A 22,083-nucleotide genomic window follows, 5' to 3' on the forward strand; every position below is an offset into this window, starting at 1 on the left:
GTAAGGCAGTTGTTGCTGTAAGCCGAGATGTTAGAAAACAACTGCAAACTTGGTAGGCATAAAATCAAAAGCACAGATTAAATTAATTAAAAAAGCCGAAAGATTAAGTGAAAAAAACTCCAGCTGTTATCTACTGTATGAAAAAAGTTCTGTAGCAAAATGCCTCATTAAAGTAAAAATGAGCAATGATTTGTTAACAATGCATATGGTAACTGGAGTTAAAACATAGTATTTCTGTGTTACATCAATAACTGGGAGTAGGAAACAAACTTTCCTCTGATATTTCTGGGTTCCATCCAGTGTTTTTTTATGCAGACAAAGAGTGCAAGAAATTCTAAGAAAAGGATGCTATATGTTTATTTCAGTAAACTTACATCATAAAAGTAACGTTTTATCATTAATTTACGACTTACAGAAAGGAAGAGTCACATTTAACAATTTGTAAGTAATAAAAAAGAATGGAAAAGAGATTATAAATTGTGGCTCCAAACAAAATAAGCACTAACTAACATTACATGGTCTTAATTTACTTAATTTAATGTTGTGTCATTCATTTATTTGCACATTTGGAAATATTTTAAAAAGCTGATGTAATGAAACCACATAAGGCAATTTAAATGCTTATTTATGTTTATTTTTAGTGAATTATTCCAAAGCATTGGCGGCAAATTAAAACTCCAGATGGTTTATCAAAAAGAAGATGTTTTATGTCCACATACAGTATGTTAGCCTGCACTTTTATTGTCATTAAAGGTGTTTAAAACCAAGTACAGTATATATTGAAGTTCAATGGAGAAACAACAGTTCAAACAAAACTGCTGTACTGGGCAGTGAGGCAACTGAATATCACTCTTTCCAAAGACAAAATAAGTACAATTATAGTGTTAGGTAATGGGTATGGGCAGCACTGAGGAGCTATGGTCAGCATTGCTGCCTTATAGGGCTGTGGCCCTGGATTCGATTCCTTGGGTGCTATCTGCATGGAGTTTGCACGCTCTCCCTGTGTTCATGTGGGTTTCCTCTGGGTGCTATGGTTTCCTCCTAAAGTCCGAACATATACTGGTAGGTTAATTGGCTTTTGGGAAAATTTGGCCCTGGTGTGAGTGTGTATCTATGTGTACCCTGTGATGAACTGCAATCCTGTCTAGGATGTGTCCTGTCCTGTTCTGCGCCCATTGCTTGCCAGGATAGACTCCAGCTCCCCCAAGATCCAGTATTGGGTGAAGCAGTTAGACAATGAATAGAAAATGGATGGTATTGGGTATATTCTGGATGTTCAGACCATTTGTCCCTTGGGCGACAGCATTTCCTGGCAGCTGCTCTGGCACCCAATGTTATCTGAATTGCTAGCTAGAAGGAAATAGAGTCATTAGAAATTCCCCCTAGATTAGTCCATATTCTTGTATATTTAGAACTAAATTGTATTTTGTAACAAAAGGCTGAATTAAAGATAAAGATCACTTTAAAACACAAAGACATAAGACATATCTGGATTACTTACTGTAATTATCAAAATGATCCAAGAGGAAATATCCTCGTACGAATAACAACACCAAAATCATCACTCAAATAAATTAAGAATAACTAATGTTGAATCAGATATTATAAGAAGGAACTCCATTTCTGGTTCACTAAAAACAATCAATCTGTGATGAGTACAAACTAAAATAATAAAAACAATCTGAATAATGCACTCTACTACATGGATTTCTGAGGTGATGTTTCATAGCCTGAGCATAAATCGAGAGAGTTCGACAGGTGTCTAAGATTCTTTCCCTTCAGATTTGTCTTCTATGTTGAAGACAAGCAAGTAGTACGTCACACTGCACACTCCACTACAATCCAGAATCAGTCGCACAACTCACAAGACCCCTGTGCCAATCTGTAGCAAGATTTCAGGGGAAAGTTTGCAATGCTGCAGCCTTGCGAAAAGTTTAAGAAGCCTGTTTTTTAACGAAGGTTTTTTTGCAATTGCAAAACATCGTCAATCACTTATCTGAAAAGGGCTCCTAATATTATGAATACCCCAGATGTTAGCATTTTCATTTCAGTTACTCATAGCGTTTTGCATATGGTGCATGGTCTCAAGTATCAGTTCTTTACATAAAACAGTGCAGCTATTGGGCATTTTCAAAATTTGGCGAAAAAAACGTATAAAGCAGAAACTCAAGAGCTTTTTACTGAATGTCTCCAGAAATGAAATAGTATTTCAGAATATAACAAGCAATATGTCTTGTACAGCATATACCGCATAAACACTAAAGGAAAGCCATCCTAACCATGAGCTTCCTATTATCTTATGGTGATACCAGTTTCTTGGCTGTTCATACGCAAATGCTAAAGAATCCCAAAGAAAACATCAAAGCATTTTCAAATTCAAGTACTTGTTGTCACAGTCCATACAAAAAAGTTGGCTCGTGCTATCAATCTATGTTCATAAACTGCGGGCAAGTCTTGATTCTACTCCTGCAGACATGCAAAAATGTGCACTTCCCTTTTTGCCTGGTGTGGCATCCGCTGCGGTTCTACAAATGTTTACCTCCAGCTCTCCTTCTGTTTAGATTCCATACTAAAATATAATACACTGCGACGGCCACAGCGATTCCAGCTCTTATTTTAAAATCCCTCCACACAAGTTTCTATTAAAAGAGGCTCCACACAGGACAAGCAAACCAAGAAAATAAAGGGCAGTGTGCTCTAAATTCTGCCTTAGTAGTAAGATTAAGAGAGAAGGAATTAAGTTTGGTATGAAGTAATACAGCTATTACAGAGGGTATTACAGCTTTTGAGTAATATTACCGCTGTGAACAATTAAGCAAGTTCATTGTTCACAGAATATATTTAAACACGGCAATTCAGACATGTCAATGTAATTAGGTCATTGAGTTCTAAAGTTCAAACAATACTTCATGTGTATTACTCAGATTCCTATAACAAGGTTTTCATTCTAGAGAGTGTTGACATTTTTCACTGAGTCTTTTTTGGAATAAAATAATTCATGTCTCATCGTATTTATAAGAGCCATATTTTTTATTTGTGATTGTATTTTCTACAGAGTAGGATGAGAAGGCTGAGAAACCACACCACAAAATAATGAGTAGAATGAGGCAGAAAGGCAAACCCTAATCTTACCTACTTCTGTTCTCCTATGTACAGTATATCTTTCCTCCAGAACACTCATCACTCACACTTTCTTCTCTAGCCCCCCTTCCTCTACCCTATCATCACCCTTGAAGCAGCTCCCTAGCTTATTCCTCACATAACATTCCATCAGCCTCATCCTCACAATCAGACTGCTGTTCCCAAGTTTACTTTACATTAATTAGGGTTTAGCCAAATAACCAAAAATAGGCAATGGTAGTTGTTTTTGAACAAAAGTGTTATGCCAATTAATTTTAACAATGACATCTACCATTGTTCCTAATCCTGACAAAATCCTACCAGTATGCGGTAGTAAAATGCAATCTTTTTACGGTACATGATATTGACAAGGTCTTCCTGCAATGTTCTCCTCTTTCAATGACAGAAGTACTCCTACAAGATCTTTTAAGAAAATGTTCAGGATCCTCATTTAGGATCCTTCATGATTTTGTATACATTTCTACAAGATCTTGTAGAATCCTGTGTAGGATCATACTGTATGATCCTTAAATCCACTATGTACTGTAGAGCCACAAAACACTAGCAGGCTATTTCAGAAACATTACATAGTCTTGGTGTTGGAGAGCTGCCATATAAATCCTAAGGATACTGTAAGTGTGCAGAATTGAAGAGTTTTATTTTTTGCCTTGCCTGATCTGTGGAACATTTGTTCAAACTGACTTGAGAGATGGGATTTTCACAAAAGTTCCTTTCTCCCCCCAGTTTTAAATCTTGTGCCATACATTGTCATAAAATGGTGTTTTTAACATGTTCTTGAAGTAATCTATGAAGCCCCCATTGTCTGTTGTTATTATGGCCAATTTTCAAAGCATGTGATGTGTCAATGACATCATTGTTTATGGGCACAAATCAGTCACATGAGAACATTTTATAAACACAGTCACTTCATTCCACAAAGCAAAACTGATTTGTTTTATATAACAAAGCTGTTTTGTTTTATGTGGAATATCCCTTTTTCTGCTATAAAAATAACCTCTAACAAATAACTTTTGTTTTGATCGCATCTGCAATCCTCACATTAATATTAATGGTTCTGTTTACATGCTTCACTTTACTGCATTCACGGAATTACTTCTATTCAGCTGACACTTTTATCCAAAGCATTTGTACCTATTTATACAACTCAGCATTTTACCAGAACAATCTAAGGAATTTACCTTGCTCAAGGGAACAACAACAGTGCCACACCTGGGATTTGAAACCCACAACTTTCCAACTACAAGTCCAGAGCCCCTGTCCACTGCTTCATTCTGCTTCCACTTTCCAAAACCAGTTATTCTCATTTGACTGCTTCTCAATATATACAGTACAGGAACGTTTTGTGGAAATCAAAGGATTTGAAGTCAGAATATGAAGGTCGCATGCATAAAGAGTTATTCAAATTGGGGTGTTAGCAGAAAGCAAGGAATCTGAATCTGAATCAGACATGATGCGGTTCATAGTCACTAGTGTGGCTTTCCAGCTCACATTTATCCAAAACTGTCTCCTCTGCTGTCTGGCCCAAACCAAGAGTGTTCATAGTAGCGCAGAAAGTAACTCAATCCGGGAAAGGAGTTACCTCTATGGCATGTCCTTAGCTAAACTAAAGCCCGCCATTTTTCTCAGCCAACCCCAGATGTTTAGATATTCTCGAGGCCTGGTCCTGTTTGGGGCCTTCAAGTGCACCCAGCACAGGAGCTTGCCACGAAGCATCTGTAATTGATAAAAAATGTCATAAACTGCTGAGTAGAGGAGGTATCACTGGGGCCATCAAACACTCACAGCTGGTGGTCCACGAATGAATAATACATTCTATTTGATTCATCTTCACACTTCAAAGCCCACTGCTGACTTTTACAAGAAGCAGTTCCCCAACTCACAAGTGACCTACAGACAGAAGACGTCTGATGGTATTTGACTAATAGACGATTACTGTGCCATGACCTGGCCATTCACTGGTTCTGAAGTTCGACCACGTGTTTAGCATCAGGTATTTATGAATATTTTGAGAGTCCTGGACAAAACTCGAAAAGGATAGATGATGTGTGTAGCAGTGAGTGTGTGGTTTCACATGTACAAATATTGCTTTCCTGGATAAAACTTCCCATCAGCTTTCACACTTTTTATCTTGCAACCCAATGAATTAACCCAGCAATGTTATTTGTTGAGTACATTAAAAAAATCATACTGAAATACATTCCATCTTTAACCACTTCACATAACTGATACAAGACAAAACCATTATATGACTAGAGCGAACAAGCTGAGTTTCCTTTAATGGAAACAGAGGCCCTGTTTGATCCTCATGATTTGGCCCCTGTCAGGATGGCAAGATGAAAAGGCCAAACTATCTGCATAGCAAGTCACATTCTTTCTTTTATTTTTCATCTTCACAGCTGGAAATCTCATTTCACATACTGTATTTATATTGTTATGATAGGCAGCAACTAGTGTTTTCAGGACATTACCACAGGTGAGATGCTGTAGATCAAATTAATTGTTGGGTACCAGGTTTACATCTGTTATTGCCTCAGAATTTTCTAAAACAAAAGATCTCAAATATTCTTAAAGATGTGACCATACTGTAGTTTCCATTTTCTTTACTTTTCTTTACAGTTGTTGTTCTACTAAAGGTGACACGCAGTTTTGGAATGTGTAGTAGCTGACTGTTTTTCCATCATTCTATCATATTTCCAAGAACAATAAGCCTTGTTAATAAGTTCATTTACCCTAACAAGTGTAGCAGGGAGTGTGTGGTTTCATAACTTAGAGTGAAGCTGTAGATCTCACCAGATTGGAAAATTCAGGGTCATACCATTAGATATGTACAGTATATAATTGAGTTGTGATAATGTTTATCTTGGATTACTATTATAATATGGGAATTAATATGGGAATCATATGGGAATTAATTGCTGTTGTACATTTATTGATCAACAGTCTGTACACAAAGTGATCAAGGTAATTACGACACTAGAATTAGGAATTTTTAGTTACAAAGTATGTCTTTATTTCTTTTTCTGTGCAGCAGCTACATGGCCTTGTCTCTTGTTCCCGAATTCTTGTGTGAAAATGTTATTGTTACGTCCCAGTGTGTGGTCCGTGTGTGTTTGGTTGCTGTGTTCCACACTTCCTGACCTTGATTGTTCTCCCTCCCCCATTGGTCCATCATTACATAATTTTTTCCCTGTGATGTCATCATCAATCAGCTTCTCAGCCAATCAGAGTACAGCTTATTTAGTATATAAGTTGGAGATTTTCTAAATAAAGGGGCCTTTTGTTTGACTTTGGTCCCACTTAGCTTTTGTTTCGTTTCGCTTTTGGTTTTTGCTGTATTCGGCTTCGTTTCGCTTCTTGTGGGTGTGTTTTTGTATAGCTTCGGCTTTGTTGGTTCATGTTCGTCTCCTTGTACTTTTGTTTTTATCGTTTATTTTGCCATTACCTTGACCAAATGTATTGTATCAACCTCTGTGTTCTTTTGTACCTGGTTACTTGTCCTACTCTCGTTTGTATTCGTAGTTCGCTTGTGTATTTGTGTGAACTTTTGTGTATAGGGTTAGTTTAGGTTGTTGGGTACATTCTACACACTTAGTTGATTTTTGCATTAGTAACACTAGTTAGTACGGGTGAGTGCTGTTTGTCTTGTATGGTTTTGGGTAGTCAGTGGACGTTAGCTAGGGCGTTTGAAGATGCTGAAGACCGTGTGTTTCGGGTTTTCTTTTTGTAGTTAGGTCAGCTTCCCTCACTTTCTTAGCCAGTTTCATTTTGTTTTCTTTTCTTTGGCACCGCTCTAGTTCCTTTTCACTTTGTGTTATTGTGTCCTATTACATACCAGTCACTTATTCACCTACAAATAATCACTTTTTGCACCAACCCTTATCATGCTTCCTGTCCCTCACCAGAACCCACCTGCACCCAAAAATTATCCTAAATGTTACACCCCTTTACCCCTAGACACTTGGGGTCGTAACCGTTATTTAGGAATGTAATGTGATCATGGTACAGTATGCAGAAAAATAAATATGGTATCCAAGAAATCTGCCCTGCGCCAGTCATTTTATGTCAGTTTACTGTACATTCTGCTCTCATTTCTGAGCACAGCCCTTGTTAAGCTTTCAGTTAAGTGAGCTCCCTTAAATTAAGTTTAGGATTTTCATTGCTTCCTTCAGTAATGCCCTAAGATTCAGAGGAATCCCATGCCAGTGATGAATAAACCATGAACAATGATGAATAAAACTACTACAATGTGATTGCCAGCTGTATTACAGATTAGTTTCACAGCTCTATTAGTCACAGTTGCTAAACCGTCACGGTTATTCATTTAAAATTTGGATTTTCCAAATACACTGTCTTTCAGTGCTTCGGATAACTCTGTCTTGTATTATTTGTTGAAAATTCCACTTCTTCCTTCAGGCAGTAGGAAAAAGCCCATACTACACCAATGTAGTCTCTCAGGTCTCTGTCCATCTTGCATACAGCCTCCGGCAAATGTAGACTGCCCACATCAAGTCTCGACACAATCAATAGCAATAGCATAACCCACATGGGCTTTGATGTCCTCAAGGAATGTAGCACATGGTTTATGAGCAATGCTTAACACACCTCACTGTGTGTAATGGTGAGACTATGTGTAGTCAAAAGTAGACATCTCTTGCTTAGAAGACTAGTGGAAATTATTGACCCCATAAAGAATCTATACACCATTTTTCAGGAGGGATACATTTTGCAGTGCAACACAATGGAAAAATACAACTTAATTCCAAGGTATTTTCCATAGTTTATATGCTTTACATGGAAGGACAACCCAATTTGTCTTTATCTACATAGTTGCAGTCAACTATGATTCCGTATCAAACTTAAATGTGGTTTTAAGGCTTAAAGTTCTGTTCAGCTGTAATGTTTCTGATTTCTTTCCTTTCCAGATGCTCAGGTCCACCGTGCCCGTCTTGGAATAATCACGGTAATAGCTTTGGAAACCAGCTCACTGCGCCTGGATGTCAAACTTCACATTATTTTCCAGTGCGGAGTGGCGCAATTGGCAGCATCATTTTAGCTGTCATTCTGAACTAGAAAGGGGAGTACACGTTTCTCCTATTTCATTTGCTTGTTACGCCAAACAACACGGCTTACGTCTCATGCAGGGAGATTACCAGGAAAACAGCTGGAAGCAATGAAAATATAATATAAGGTATGATGGAGGCTGGAATTGTACAACTGGGTGTGTAGGGTGCTGATCTGTATCCAAAGAGAGCTTTTGTTTTGAGCCACAGGCCTGCAAATACAGTGAAATACAGTGAAATTGTTGGCCGGAACTGCTTGGTGACCTCCACATCTGGGTTCGTACTGGTAAAATGACCCTTCTATAAGACATCCATAAAGTTCTTTCTTCTCGTGTGCTGCATGTAACTTACAAGACTCCAGTGCTTACAAGAGATAAACATTATACTGTATGAATAAGGCCTACACAGTCCTGTAACTTTTAGATATTTTCTTCCTGCTCATTTTTAATTGTTGTCCCGCCTGGAAATTCTAACCAGCCCAGTGGTGCAGTGGTTAGCACTGCTGCCCCGCAGGGGAGCTTGTATGTTCTCCCTGTGTTCACTTGGGTTTCCTCCGGGTGATCTGATTTCCCCCTACAGTCCAAAGACATGCTGGTAGGTAAATTAGCATCTGGAAAAACTGGCCCTGGTGTGAGCGTGTGTGTCTGCACTGTGATGGACTGGCATCCCATCCAGGGTTTATCCTGTCTTGCGCCCATTGCTTGCCAGGACAGGCTAAGGCTCCCCCACAGCCTTAAGAACTTAATGAAGTGGTTAGAAAATGTCACGCCCTCTGCAGCCAGAGGGCGCTCCTTCTCTGTCCTGTCCCTAGTTTCCAGTCTGCTGTCCTTCCGGTCCATCTCTTTCCCTTGGGCTATATATTTCCGGGTCTTGCACTCTGTCCTCGCTCAGCATTGACATTCGGATGTCCTGAGACCCGCCTAGCACCAGGGCGCCCCACGTCCGCTCCCTGAGGGCATAGGTTTCTATACGGCATTCCTGAACTCTTTGCACTAATGAGCCCGGGCCTTTTTCCCATCTCGCCGCTACGCATATGGGTCTTTTTCCGCTCTCCTGCTCCTCACAGTTAGTCCCTTTTGACGTCCGTGACAGAAAATGGATGGATGGAAATACTAACACACTGGTTAGCTAGAAAGCACAAGGTGAAAGGTGAAACTTTCGAGGTTAAAGTTGTTCGAGTTTATAATACTTCCTAATAAATATGGTACATTTCACATTCAGAACAATGGACCTGTTACTGTGACAGCTGTAGTAAATTTCTTTATCCTGTCCACACAGTTGGCAAGACCACACAGACAACACTAGGAAGCCAAAGGGGTGACTTGCATATGAAACCCAAGAACGAGATGTATTCAAAGGTATAAGTTACAAACGTGTTTTGAATTTCTGATGTGTTTTGATTTTATATTACAAAATACATTCAAATAACAGCAGGTAATTTTCTTTATTAAAAGGTGACTGTTGCAGTAAATTGAAATCTGTCAAGATATTACAGCAAATGATTGGCCTATGGTGGGATCTCCAGAAGGATACTGAGGCCCCAAATTAAAGGGGAACTGCAACAGTCTTTTGGTATTTCTGGGTTAGAAAGAATCAGCATTGCATTTCAAACCAAAATAAAAGTAAAATGTACACAGTGACTTGTAAAACCTCCAATTTCCATTACAAAATAGACAAAATGTCCTTGTATGTGCAACGCCATATTCTGCAAATCAGAATGAGGCAACCAAACTTCTGGTGACGTGAAGCAGCCCTGTTACATTGTAAATAAGCAGAAAACATCTCTTTTAATCAAACAGAAATATTGTTCTTGACTTTAAGAAGGATTTGGCAATAAATGGACTGACTTGTTAACTCTGCATGCAAATCACGTTGGTAACTTTCTGCGGTGAAATGTCAGCAGCACGACCTGTACTTAATTCGCTCGTACCTCACATTACATTAGTCGTTAAAGGGACTAGTGAGCAGGAAAGGCCGCATCACAATTCACAACTCTTGCTCTCATCCATGGCGAAACCAGGGGTTTTCAACAACATGGTGACTTGCAGTACTTTCACAAAGTTCACTATTTTGTGTTTAATGTGAAATTTGTATTTTTTTTCTATACTGTCAATTAATTTATTTTGTTACCAAGAGTTAATAACCTGTCTGAGAAATTGGGACTGCAGTTCCTCTTCAAACTTCACTTCTACAGTAACAGCCTTTTTACTTAATAACCTATACTTTATGTCTGTTCTCAGCTCCCAGGAAAATCCAAGAATTGTCATACTCCCAATTCTGAATAGCTTCACTATTTTGTGTCATGCAGGAAAATATGAAGGTGAAAAAAATCATGACTTCAACTCTTCCACATGGTAAAAAATAAAATTCACTCCTTACCTATTTGCTGTGCAATAAGGTCTGATCTGCCAAAACATTTGAGCTCTTTGAAATTGATGATATCTGCACTCTGCTGTATGGACAGGTAGAGAATAATTTGGACTGACAACTCTTCCAGTTTCTGGAATAGTCATCATTTCATCTTTATTGTTTTCTGCCAAAAACAAAAAATGTGCTGCTGCACCTGACAGCACATACTGTAACGCAGCGAAGATGTTTCTTTTGCAGTTCACATTTGTTATGTTTGTAAAGCTCATTCCTATAGGGAATCGGGAGTCAGTGGACACAGACTTAAGTAAAAACTGCTGGTGCTTTATTTTAGTATTGGTGATAACATACTGCATGACAACTCAACGACACATAATGGCTGCTCATTCCCCAAACCGTTCCTGCAGTCTACGGCAAGCTATTTAACCCAAAATACACAACAACATCGAACAGAAAAAAATAACAACTCTGGATGATATTATTATTATTATTATTATTATTATTATTATTATTATTATTAAAACTACGTTAATATAGAAGTTTTCACCCCACAGAATCCCAAAGTGCTTCACACTTACAATACCTTGAATAAGTATTCACATCAAAACTCTCACTAATAATATCACATTTACATGAGTCACAAGTAATGTGTATGATTTTTTTTCATTTTTTTAAAATGAGCTGTTTTTATTAAAATCTGCAATGCTATATGTCAGCACAAACCTGCAAAGAAGAAACTGTACAAAAAGTTAAATTTACTGATTGCAAGTATTCAGCTCCTTAAATCAGTACTCTGGAAACACCTTTGGCAGCTATTACTGCTCTCAGTCTTTTTGGAGAGGTTCAACAGAGTGGGATGATGTACTTTATCCATTCTTCCTGCCAAAATTCCACTCATTCTGACACAATCTTTGGGAATCTTTGGTGGATTGCTATCTTCACGTTTTGGTATAAATTTTCGGTTGGATTCAAGTCAGAACTGTGACTGGCCACTGGAAAACAATACAATAACTCTCCTCTTCTCAAACTCCAGTGTAGTTCTGTATTTCAAGCAAAATAATAATTTGTTTGTCTTATCTGACTACAAAACCTACATGTTGGCAATATACTGTATTTGAGATTTAAGTAATTGCTTCTTTCTTGACACTAACCCATATCTGGGTCAATATAATAATAATAATAATTGCTTACACTTATATAGCGCTTTTTCTGGACACTCCACTCAAAGCGCTTTACAGGTAATGGGGACTCCCCTCCCATTATAGTCCATATACAGTATAAAAAGCAACTCCCATTTGATATCAAATTTTGCAAATCTTTCAAAGTCATTGTTGGGATATCATTATGAATCCTTGCGACATCCAGCGTCCTTCTTGCTCAAAAGATAGCACTTCCTATAAGACAGCAGGGCACTACTTTGGAAATTCTATCGGTTTACCTGCAGTACATCACTAACAGCTTTTTTAAAGATCTCTAATCCCATTACAAACCAGCCCCAAACCCTGCTTAACTTCAAAGACCAGACGCGAACAGCCTAATACGTGGAAATGCTGCTGTTGTGCCAAACAATATATACTATACATTAATACTTTTTTAAGGCGCTAATGTTGTGTTCAAAACATCCTAATGAAAACAGAATATGCTGTCAATGGATTATTTTATGTTCTTCACATGTTGCAATCTTGCAAATGCTTGAGTTATGTAGGGATTACAGGCCTACTGTATGTGCCATCAAAATTCACAAATCACCCTCTTCATTAGGCTACTGAAATCTGTAAATGATCAGCAAATTTAATTGGAAATGTTTTAATGGTGTGGATGGCACAGCCAGCACACAAGAAACACGCTAAACCATTTTCTTGTCAACTGTTTTCTTTTTCTCAGTTTATGAGTAACGCAGGCAACCGCTTTGGTTTCAACTGGAAAAAACTGCACAGTTTTAAAAAAGCCACTCCAGGTCTGGTAAATTGCTCACATGGGTCATGGCTTTTTCTGAGTCTGCATTTATTGATAATAAAAGAACACCCCCCCCGAACTGCAGTTGTAGTCTAGACAGGATTTCTACATAACAGCTGGCTGTTACAACATTTTGGCTATATGTAAAATAGTGACTGACCAGCACTCTCTTAAAAAGCTGTCCTGCGCACCTCCTGCTAAAGTAGCATGAAACTATTTCATGAGAAACTTTTGTTTTGAAACACAAACCAACACAGGTAGCACAAGAAAATAAACAGGCTTGTGCTGCTTGTAGTGGGACCAACGTCAAGAAGCTCTAACCTGCAACTCCTAATTTAAAGTGCTCGCACCCGTTTATACAGTGGATGCAATGCCATTGCTGCATCCCCCCTGGGAAATAAACACCTCGCCTTCTTTAACAACTTAAGAAATCTTACAGCTGAAAGGAGCCCAGCTTTGCTAGGCAACATGTTCCAGACTCTCACAACCTGTTATTCAAAAGAATTGTCTACTGTTCTCGGTTTAAAATGCCCTTCCACTTAGTTTCCACTTCTGTCCTCCGGTTCAGTATTTCATTGGACAGGCTGAAGTTCCAGGGACAGCATGATCGTGCAGTGCTTAGCATTGCTGCCTCGCAGTGCTGGGGCCCTGTGTCTGATTCCTGGGGTGCTACAGTATCTACTGTATGTGGAGTCTGTATGCTCTCCCTGTTTCCCTGAAATCCTGTTCCCATGGATTTCTTCCTACAGTTCAAAGAGACACTGGTAGGGCAAGTGACTTTTGGGAAAATGGCCCTGGTGTCAGTGTATGTATATGTTTGTGTCTGTGTATGCCCTGCAATGGACTAGCGTCCCATCACAGGTGTATCCCATCTTGCACCTGTTGTTTGTCAGGATAAGCTCCGGTCTCCCCTGTGGCACTGTACTGGAGAAATTTAGAAAATTTAGAAAATGGATAGATGTAGTTCCTTTCATACTGTGTTTCCTAAAGAAACCCAGTTCTCCATTAACCAAACAGTTAAAGATTTTTTTTCCCACTTAGGCCCTTGTTTTCTAGCAGAAAAGTGAAAGCACAATTCAGTTTAACTGGAGGTTTTTTTCATACTGAATTTTAAAGGTGGCGATTCATTATAACTGCTCACAAAGCCTTTTCTGCTTTTGGATAGGAAAGCAGAAAACAATGGAAAGTATAACAACAATTTCCAGGTTGCTTAAGAAACCAAACAGTCCCATAAATTTAGTTTGGGCTTCCATTTAACTGCCAAATATTAGGGAATTAAGTAATAAGCTGAAACAAACAAAATCTAAATTCCTAGCCACCCAAGTTGTGTTTTTGCTCGATGTGATTTAAGAACACTAAACTGTGCTTTTTGGTAAATGGTCCATAGCCACTGCTAAGTACAAAATATAAAATGAAACATGCAAAAGAAAGAAATGCAATTTCTATTTAAAAAGACCCACTAAAGATGTTTAATAAAGGACACCGTGGGGCTCACTGAGGTAGTTAACAGCCCAAATTGTAAATTGTACAGTATACTGTATGTAACAGCTGTAGCTGTGTTCATATGATGTAAGGAGTAACAAAACCTTACACACATACTGTAACTGAAGTATCACATCATACTCACACAGAGCACAGTGTGACGGGCACATTCAACTAATAATTAGTTTTTGTTATTATTTGTTTGCAGAGCACACACACTTATCCAACTTTTGTTGAAGCTTCAGTGTTTATGAAAATGTATACCATAATGGAATGACAGACTCCTTTGGCCAGCTCCACGGAGACATACAGGAAGTCTGAAATGCGTGTCCATGACAACTCAAAGGTGCCCAGGAAATTACAGGGGTTGCTGTTTTACCTGGAGCCATAAAAGCTATCAACAACTAATCCCTCATGTTCCCACATTTTTATGACAACTCTGAGCAAAAAAAAAAATCTAGGCATCACCTGCAGTTTGTCACAGAAAACTGTATTCAGAAATGTCTAACTCACATTAACTGCTTATGTGCACTTTTTATTGTTGTTTTATTTTAACTGCAATTCTATTGTGTGTAGTTGTATCTATATTTAGTATATTACATGGCTTATTAAATATCTCTGGATACTAAAACTGTTGCAAATATTTTAGGGAAAAAACAGTATTTCTCAGACCTCACCTACTTATGATAGACCGTGCTTGTCAATGAGTTAGTGGCAGTTTTTCCTCTGGTCCACTGACCTAACCTAACCTAACCTGTTTATGGAGACAAGAGATGCTTGCTATAAGAAATGTTACTCCTCACTTGGGACATTTTTGACAGCCGGTAGTGATTAAATATCCTGATTAAATGGTTAAATTCCTAGTCATGCTTTTTCAATCTGGTCAACCATCAAAAGACAGACTAACTGCATTGAAAAGAAAAGCAAGATGTCAAAGTGAAAAATGATACATTACATTTTTTTACCTATTAATCACAGAGCCGTTCGAAATAAAGTACAAACTACAAATGGTGCTGTGTAAAATGTGCAAAATTTATGTCATATCTTGACTTTCTGTAGGGCTCCCAAATATGCATATAACCCTGATCAGGGTTAACCTCTCCTGTAAATGTCTGAAAAACAGAGACACAGGCCTAATTAAAACCACACATATACAGTACAGCAAGAATCTATAACTAGAATCAAATATTAGTTAATCATCTTCACAGAATACTCCATGATGGCTATTAGACATCTCAATGAGAATGATCATACTGTCCTAATTCTCAACTGAAAACCATGGTGAATTTTTATAGAAATAGGATATTTTCTTAAGAATACTACCTGAATGAATAGTCCACCTCATCCATTGTCCCTTGTGTTAAAGCTTGAACAAAAAGTTCAATCAATTTTCAGAACAAGTGCTGCTATCCAAGCAAGACACAAGAGGAGATTGTCTTATTTTCATGCTTATGCTTATTACGTTGGGCCTTTAGAAACACATACTGTACATTCATATTATGCCATATTTTGAAATATTATTTATTACACCAAGACTTTTGAAAAACAAGCATTATTATAGGCATTTTGATATATATATATTAGGCCATTTGAAATATAGATTTGACTTTAAGTGTTCTGAGACATATTCCTGAGGCCTTTGAAATACTTGTATAATTTTAGGCTTTTTGAAATACAGATATTTGTTTTTGACTTTTTGAAATAAAAACAACACAAAATGAAGGCAACTACGCTTTTCCAATTTTTGCCAAGTACAAAAAATAACATTTAGCTGTACTTAGGGAGATTAGTGACATTCTCCCTAATGGGTTGTTCATTAATTTAATTGACAAGTATCCCATTGCTTCAGATAAGTAGCTGTTATCGGGGTTCTTGTTATAAATGGTCAATGGCTGACAGTCAGGACTTGCTGTTTTTCATCCCGTTTTATCCCTTTTAAAAGTCTTTTAGTTATGCAGGGGAAAATGAGCTTGAATTGACATTCCCCAGAACCCTAAAAAAACATGACTTCCATTAGAATCCACTCAAAACTCACAGAGCAGCAAATTAGTTGAACCTTTTGGCTTCTATTTCATATGTAATTATTCAACTGACACCTCCTGCTGAATTTGTAAGGAAACTTACAAAGACAAAAAAGTTAATTTTTTAACTGCTCTGTAAGTGCTGTTAAATCGACCCACTGTGATTCAAAATAATGTCGCCAGCATTGCACTTAGCTACTGTTGGCTCTAATTAAGTAATAACCTAAATTATGGCAGGATGTATTTCTTGGGATATGGCAATACCTATGAAACATCTGGTACCCTACTGTAAGAAGTGGAGATGTCCCATGATAGCTCACATTATACAGTATTGCTATAATTAAAGGGATATTAATGTGTAAATGTACAGAAAGGTATATATATAATTATGGATTAACAATGACAAAAGATGAACATTGCTACATGGGCTTTATTATAAATAATCTTGTTTGAATATTTCATTTTAACTGCTGACTGCTTTTGTAGAGAAGTTGGTATTTTCAGACTTTGCAGACTTTGAACTGAATGGCGTAATTGCTTCCTTCCAAAGAAACCCCGAAGGTTCTGGTTTCATGTTTAGCCTCTCAGAAACAGGTTCGACACTTTCAGGGAAAAGAAAACCAGGAAAAAATCCCAGACTACAGACGTCAAGGACTCTCTTTTGAGTATTTCTGGCCATTTGGCAGTAATGTAAATATCAATGCAGAAACAGCACGTATTGTCCGAGGGCAGTGGCCAGGTTTTCTTCAACAACTCATCCTTGAGAACAATATGTCATTTTAAAGTTTGCAGGTGAACAAATCAACTGATTAGTGGGTTTTTTTTTTCAGTTTTGCACAATATTCCAGTAAAACAAGATATCAAAATCTTTTGACAAACAGGCAATCCCAGTCAGAGAGAGAGACCACATTTTACCAGCATGGCAGACCCAATCGAAAGTTGAGTTACAGTAGAAAGGGTTACTCTCAGCAAGAAGAGGTGGACCCAGCAATAAAAGTCATCAGTCCTGGGCTCAGTCTTGGGAGTAATTCATGATGTGTCCCTGCCTCAACTTAGAAGGATTCTCAGATCATACAGTCAAGTAAATAATGCCGTAGCATTACTGTACATAAGGAGCTAGCAAGTGCCGTGCAGTGACTCAGAAAGACACTACAAGACTTCACTTAATTTGAGGGAAAAAGTGTTGTCTGCCACTTAAGAATCTGATGCAGGCCGTAAATATTACCCTGTTTGAGTTCAAAGTGGATTTCATCAGGCATTGCCTACAGGACTAAAGACCTGTGTGTACACTGTAACTCAACCCATTTTGTTCATACTTTATGTTAATGTCTTGTATTAATATAATAGATGAGTTTTTGTTTGAAAGATTTAATGCCACAGGGAAGCATGAGACTGGGAAAAATATGAAGATGAGAAAAAAGTACCTGACTGGAAGCCTAGAGTAATTCAATATGAATATCCTAAAGACACACTGCTCATGATGCAGTCTTATCCCCATAAAAGCAAGGGACATGAAAAAGATGAACTCTTGAATAAAATTAAAGAACTAATATCTGGTTTAACTGAAGTAAAAGTAATGAAGACATGCTTTAGTCATTTTCTCAAAGACCTCAAGAACAATAATCAGTACTTCTTGGTCAAAATGAAAAGAGGACAGCAAAAGAGAGGTTTTAATGTCACTGAAAGTAAGGTTGAAGACAAACAGAATCAGTCAGTAGAGGCTACAGACTAAACTCAAAGACATAGTTACGTGCATATGTTATTTAACACTGGGGCAGTTTTCCAAAGTAACTGATCTGTCTGGAAAAAGATGCATTAATACAGTGAAGGATGTTGAAACAAGAATGTTGCTGGTCTGCGTAGTTTCTAAACTAAATCTCATGCAAAGATTCAATACTGGAAGAAACGTTGGAGACCAAAGATAGACTTGACATTAAAGCTGCTGATGAGAGGCCTATTCGTTTCCAAGAGTGAATTGAAATTCAGTTCTGGCTACAGCCAGATGATTAAGCTTTAACTGTATCAGTTCTGTCAAGTGACCACCTTGAAAAGCCAATTACTGGGGACAATGTAATTCAGGAAACTCCTCTGATGCTTTACCATGTAAAACATGTAGGCATTTATAACCTTCGGAACGTTATTCAAACGCTCACAGTGTTGGGTGTGTGCAAAGTTCAGTTCTGGTGCATTTTCAAAAGTCTTTTGAGAAAGATACAACAATCTTCATAAAGGGAAACCTAAACATTACTGATATCCTACTGAAAGTTTTGAAAGGGCCAAACTGCCACATAGCTTGTCCTGTTTGAAATCCTACTGAACATGATATTACACCCAACAATTTCAATCAGCACCAAGAAGCATTTAGAAAGAAAAATAAAATTAAAACTTTGAAAGTAACTTAAAGGATGGATGTCATAAAAGGAATGGATGCAAATTCAGGTAACATACTGTACTGTAATATTTAAAATGGAGAAATGGGAGCTATCACTTAACATTAGTTAAATCTCTAAAGACCAATATAAACTGTCAAATACAAAACACTGGGATGACATGGATCAAACTGACTCAATAAAAACAAAAATAAATCTTCATGAACATTATCTAATGCAGATAACCTACATCTGCAGTACCTGAGCCTTTAAACAAAGAAGTCAATGACTATTTACAAGACCTAATCTCCAAAAGATAGGTAAGTAAATCTCACCTTATTCCTCTCCCATTATTTGCATTCATAAAAAGGATGGTACACTCAAAGTGTCCACTGATTACAGGGAGCTGAATAAAGTTACCATTCTGGATCAACAGCCTGTACCATCCATCCAGGGGATTTTAGACAGCTTTTCCAGCTTAGATGGTTTCATTTTCAGTCCAAAGTAAGACTTGTCACCAAGTGTTTTTAAAGGTAAAAGTTGTTCATTAATGGCCATTACAACACCATGAGATTTTAGTGGGTGGGTTTTGGCCTAATGAAGGCTCCAGCCACATTTCAAAAATGCATGGAGGAATGTTGGGAAGCCCTGATAGATTGAATGTGTGCCCCTGAACTGAACAATGCCCTTGTGATTACCACTTCCTTTGAGGAGCAGGTAGAAAACCTTTGAAATGTGTCTCACAAACATCAGAAACATTTCATTAAACACTGGGTTGACAAATGAGAACTCTTCAACAAATAATTTAAAACTATGGGTACGATCACATCTGAACACAGGTACAAAGTGGATCAAAATTACAGTGCAAAAACTGAAGGACCAGCAACAGTAGGTGAAGTACACGGAGCATTGAGCTTTTGCAATTGCCACAGGAAAGGTACAGTATCAAAAGGTAAACCTTTGTTCCCCCTTCTGTGCCTGTTGCCAGTATCATAGGAAGTCAAAACAACAGAGGAGCTAACAAGCATAAATCAGTCTACAGGTCTGACTTCTTTATTATTTTAAATCTCCCCATACCTTGGACATCAGTACATCAGAAAGTGCATGAAAATGCATGATGCAGCTAGGAATAGTGGCTATTATGAATTAAATTGACCAACAGTAGATTTCACTCTCCCACTGATCTACATGAAGATACCTCAATCCACATTCTTCATGATCTACTGTACAAGCTTCATCAAGGGCAGTTAATTGTTAGGGCATGGTTACCACACCCCTTGTAAAATAGCTGAATGTCACTGAATTAATCATGCGGCTTCTGCTTTACAGTAATTCGAAACACTAAGGAAGACCCTGAGCAGCAGCTTTCAATTAAACAAGTAATTCACAATTAACATCCTGTTACAAGAGCCCATTTTAAAGATCCACAACATATGGCACTGGCTGCCTGCAAATTCCCTAAATCTGACCGAATCACAAGGCTCGATGAGCATAATCGTAACTTAACAAGTGTATCTTTGAGCACTGTATTTCTATCTTGCTGAATTCACCACCAAACAGAACAAGTAAACATACAAATGTGCATCATGTGGAAGTACAGTACAAGCTCTTAGGGATTAGTAACCTGAACGTGATTTATTTTCAAACAAGCAAAATGCAATGGTAATTAAAAACAGCTCCAAAATTCCAGACAAAACATCACTCCAACTGACACAGTGAAACATTATAGTGCAAGTTTCAAAACCTTGGTCCTGTAAACTGAATACTCAGGTTGTACAGCTTTATAGTTCATCACCTCGTTTTATCTTATCTTATGGTTGTCTGTCATGTCCGAAAATGACGGTTGTACTTTGTACAGCTCATCTGTTTGGAAGATGAGCAGCATGAAGAAACCTGTGTGGGAGATCTTTTTTTTTAAAGTGGGAAAGCCGTTGCACTTGGGCAGTCCCACTCTCCCGACCTCAGAAGCCTGGGTCCAGTGGTACGAGTAGTTGTCACGACTGGAGACTTCCTTGGTTGCAGTGGACAGCCATGACGCCTTTCTGTGCCTTGTCATGCCCTTCACTTTTCCACAGAGCGTTGCAACGGTATAGTGTCCCATCCCTATACTGGGGCATTAGGACCCACACAGACCGCAGGGTGAGCGCCCCCTCCTGGCCCCACTAACACCTCTTCTAGCAACAACCTTAGTGCTTTCCCAGGAGGTCTCCCATCCAGGTACTGGCCAAGCTGACACCTGCTTAGCTGCAGGGTGATATATCTGTTGGCTCATCACCTAGTAGTGACCTGGTAAAGATGAATTGTGTGAACAGTGAATTAACTAAATATAGAATAAACAAGATGAGATAATTAATTAGTTACTGTACATCCAGTCACTAAGCTCTCAAAAGAGGAACATATCACAGAAGCAAAGCCACACTTAAGGACTGTATTTTGGGCATGCCTAACCTAAAGTGACAAAGGGGTGTGTGATAATGGCAGCATAAGTCAGCACATCCGTCCAAGTGCAGTAATTCTCAGATGACCACATCATGTGTGAGACCCTGGTCATCTCATTTCCTCCTGAATGCAAATAAGACCAAGGTTCTCTGTCATTCACACATCTAACCATGGCAGCAAAAAGAAAATCTGGCAGAGAGGGAGCACAGAGAGACAACATTTTCACAGAAACGAAAGTCAAACCCATAAATGTACAGAAATGGTCTGTACCAGAAAAGCTCGGTTGAACAACTCTAACTCCAAGGATAAGGCATAAACTCTCAGACAGGATGTCTTAGTTTCATACCAATTTAACACAGGAATGCTTTAAGGTGTATGTGAGTGGACTAAGATAAAATGGCCTTGAAATTACACAAAATAAGACCTCCCACATACCCAATGACACTAATGAGAAAGAATTTTACACATCTTAAATTATTGAAAACACTTCAGGAGAGAATTATTTTCACAACCATTCTATTGTAGGCAATATAATGTTTTGGTGTCTCTGGTGTACTACATATTTATCTCTAAGGAACATATTGCTCACCCAGTTTTTCCACTACTGCTATAGAGGGTACAGTATACTGTATCAATCTGGTGTATGCAGCACTTCAAGGGTAAATCATGGAAATGTTCTGTAAACCCCGACAGCTCAGAAGCCATTGTTTGGAAAAACTTTCATTTCACACCATTTTCAGAGGTGCATTCCAACACATCTCTTGTAAACTACTGTAAACTAAAAAAACAATCCACTCAATGTCACTTCAGATATTAAGAAAGTCATCGCATGTGTAAATAGGTCAATACAGCACATTGGAAAAGCACCGCATTGCACAAATCATGTGCAGTACAGTATGTACTGTATAAGTGGCTTCTCCACGTTTCAGAATATTACTTGTAAAGGTACAGTACACCCTAACTTGCAGATTCTATCAAGCTTTCACAAAACTTTAATTTATGAATCCTAATAGCCTATCCGAGAAGCTTCAAGACTTTTCTGGGTTTTTACAAATGCATCAAGCTAAAAAAAACTTCTTAAATTACATTCTCTCCAACTCGTTATGAATCCGATGGTGTTACAACAGTGAACAGAGATTTTTGAGGACTGTAAAGACTCCCTCTTCCTGTTACAGTCAAAAGAGGGCCCCTAAGCTTACTGACAAAAAATCTTGTAGGATCTCCTACGTCTCGTTTCAAACAATGAGG

At 38.1% G+C, this 22,083-nt stretch overlaps 1 protein-coding gene across 2 annotated transcripts in view; it reads right to left on the reverse strand.

Annotated features, from left to right (window-relative positions):
- The window catches only part of LOC148657432 (F-box/LRR-repeat protein 7), a 133,040-nt gene that overhangs the window by 98,429 nt on the left and 12,528 nt on the right, over positions 1-22,083 (reverse strand). The gene's annotated exons all lie outside the window — the stretch shown is intronic.

The sequence above is a fragment of the Lepisosteus platostomus genome, chromosome 8, assembly GCF_059453375.1.
Source record: "Lepisosteus platostomus isolate fLepPlt1 chromosome 8, fLepPlt1.hap1, whole genome shotgun sequence".
Taxonomy (NCBI): domain Eukaryota; kingdom Metazoa; phylum Chordata; class Actinopteri; order Semionotiformes; family Lepisosteidae; genus Lepisosteus; species Lepisosteus platostomus.